Source organism: Podarcis cretensis (genome assembly GCF_951804945.1).
Source record: "Podarcis cretensis genome assembly, chromosome: 10".
In the NCBI taxonomy this organism is placed as follows: domain Eukaryota; kingdom Metazoa; phylum Chordata; class Lepidosauria; order Squamata; family Lacertidae; genus Podarcis; species Podarcis cretensis.
In genome coordinates, this window is record NC_137179.1 from 46,550,676 (window position 1) to 46,553,457 (window position 2,782).

Here is a 2,782-nt window from a genome sequence, read left to right on the forward strand (position 1 = left end):
CTGATCTAGAAATGTTCTTATGTTCTTAAATACTACACATCCTATTATTATAGAGATTAGTGTTTCATTTGTCTGGTATAAGCAACAATGTGTGTGTGTGTGTGTGTGTGAGAGAGAGAGAGAGAGAGAGAGAGAGAGAGAGAGAGAGAGCGCATAAAAATTGGGATGAACAGGACTACAGATTATTCTAGTCAATATAATCAGAGATACATGGTTAATAAAGGTAAAGGTAAAGGTACCCCTGCCCGTACGGGCCAGTCTTGACAGACTCTGGGGTTGTGCGCCCATCTCACTTAAGAGGCCAGGGGCCAGCGCTGTCCGGAGACACTTCCGGGTCACGTGGCCAGCGTGACATCGCTGCTCTGGCCAGAGCCAGAGCCAGAGCCAGAGCCGCACATGGAAACGCCGTTTACCTTCCCGCTGGTAAGCGGTCCCTATTTATCTACTTGCACCCGGAGGTGCTTTCGAACTGCTAGGTTGGCAGGCGCTGGGACCGAGCAGCGGGAGCGCACCCCGCTGCAGGGATTCGAACCGCCGACCTTTCGATCGGCAAGCCCTAGGCGCTGAGGCTTTAACCCACAGCGCCACCTGCGTCCCTTACATGGTTAATAAAGCGCCACAATTTTTTTATCTTTATTTAGATAAAGATGGTATTAACAATACAATCTTTACAATATTTGGCACATTATTGATACTACATATTTAGTTTATAACTACTATTTTTAGGTCTAAAGAATTCAAAGTTATTTGAACAGTAATAAGCAGTGCAGTTCTGCACATGAGTTTATTGTATGTTAAATGCTCCCAGTTATGTATACAATTACACATTTGAAGCTGTGTTTTGCTGGCGTTCTCTTGTCTTTTTATAGTCTTGGCTGAGTTATATTTAACAAATAATGTATCCCAACAATGCAATCCACATGGATCTGAACAATAGTGTACACTTTCAGTTTTCTAAATTCTCCAGAGTACAGTACACAATGAACTGCAAAATAAATAATTTTGAGCTAAAGTCTCTGATACATGGGAAATAAAGCATTGGCTCGAAGAAGCTTATTTCTGCCTGGCTCAAACTACTCTCATTGTGACCTAATTGTATGAACTGTTTCTCATGAACGCAGGATACAGCTTAGAACACCCGCATCAACTCAACCCACTTTTGACAGATTTATGAGGGGAAATTGTTTGCCCATGAGGAACATGTCAGCAAATTAGTTCACCATGAACATAGTTCTATTAGGGCTGCATCTCTTTCCTCTCTCTGATCCTCACATAGCAGTATTGTAGCTGGCCTGAGCAGCCTTATCTTGAGAATACTTTCCTCAGAAGAAAGTCATACTGAGTTGAATGAATTTCCTCAAGTATGTGCGCATACAATTGCACTTTCCAAGAAAAGATCGCTAGGATTGGGCTGTTCAGAATTAGTGCAAAACTAGTTGTTTTGTTGAGACGCGGGTGGCGCTGTGGGTTAAACCACAGAGCCTAGGACTTGCCGATCAGAAGGTCGGCGGTTCGAAAATCCCCGCGACGGGGTGAGCTCCTGTTGCTCCGTCCCTGCTCCTGCCAACCTAGCAGCTCGAAAGCACGTCAAAGTGCAAGTAGATAAATAGGTACCGCTCCGGTGGGAAGGTAAACGGCATTTCTGTGCGCTGCTCTGGTTCGCCAGAAGCGGCTTAGTCATGCTGGCCACATGACCCGGAAGCTGTACACCTGCTCCCTCAGCCAATAAAGTGAGATGAGCGCCACAACCCCAGAGTCGGCCACGACTGGACCTAATGGTCAGGGGTCCCTTTACCTTTACCTTTACCTTTATAGTTGTTTTGTTACACAGGGGGAAAAAACGTGTGAATAGTCTAACTTCTTTTCTGGTAGAAGTACAAAACAATAAGCCATTCAGTGTGTGAGTTCAGGGGTTAATCCTGCTATTGGTCTGGATGGCAGCAGACTCTGTCAGGATGTTCGAGTCAGGTGGACATTAGCAGTCAGTGAGGAAGATGGTTGAGAGTTGACACTTGGAGGAGCTGGACAGAAATGTAGTTCTGAATGAGTTTTTCCCCTGTGGAGTTCTGAACCCTATATATAAAACCCTGTTTATTTCTCCTCATATTATATACTGTTTTCTTCAGTTTATCCTCAGTGAATTAATGCCACTTCCCTTTCTCTCTGGTTTCCGTCTGCTTTATTCCAGTCACTCTGCTAACATTTTCCCCATGGAAAGAAGTAAGGGGAGGCTGCCAGTATGAGTAGAGGGTGAGGAATCTGCTTAATGTTTTCCCCTTCCATAATTTGTCTGCACTAAATCACTTCCCCAAAGCTGTCTTTCCGATAAAAGATCCTTCTGCTGGGAAAGCAGCTGGGGTGGAATTTTCAGTGTACCAATGGTAGGAATGACCGCTCCCCACATAAAATGGGGGGCGACCTTTGCCAGGACGCGCGCAGCCCCTAGATCTGGAGCGGCTCCATCAGCATAGGCTTGGCTTCGCCTTCCCTCAGGTGGGATACCTGGAGGTCTCCGCCTACCCCAGTCAGCAGTCCAATCCCACCTGGGGGAAGTGTTGCCAAGGAGACCAGGCCAGGTAGGGGAAGGATTACTTGCCCACACAATAGAAGGAGGATCTTACCTGGGAATCCTCACTTGGCTCCAGAGCTTCTTCGGGAAAGACGTCGCTGGACTTCTTCGCTCCAAAGGTGTAGCGGACAGCAGGCATCGCGCTCATTATCGACGAGAGGAGACTGCCCACTTACCTCAACCGAAATCGGTGCAGTGGTTTTCTAAATCATT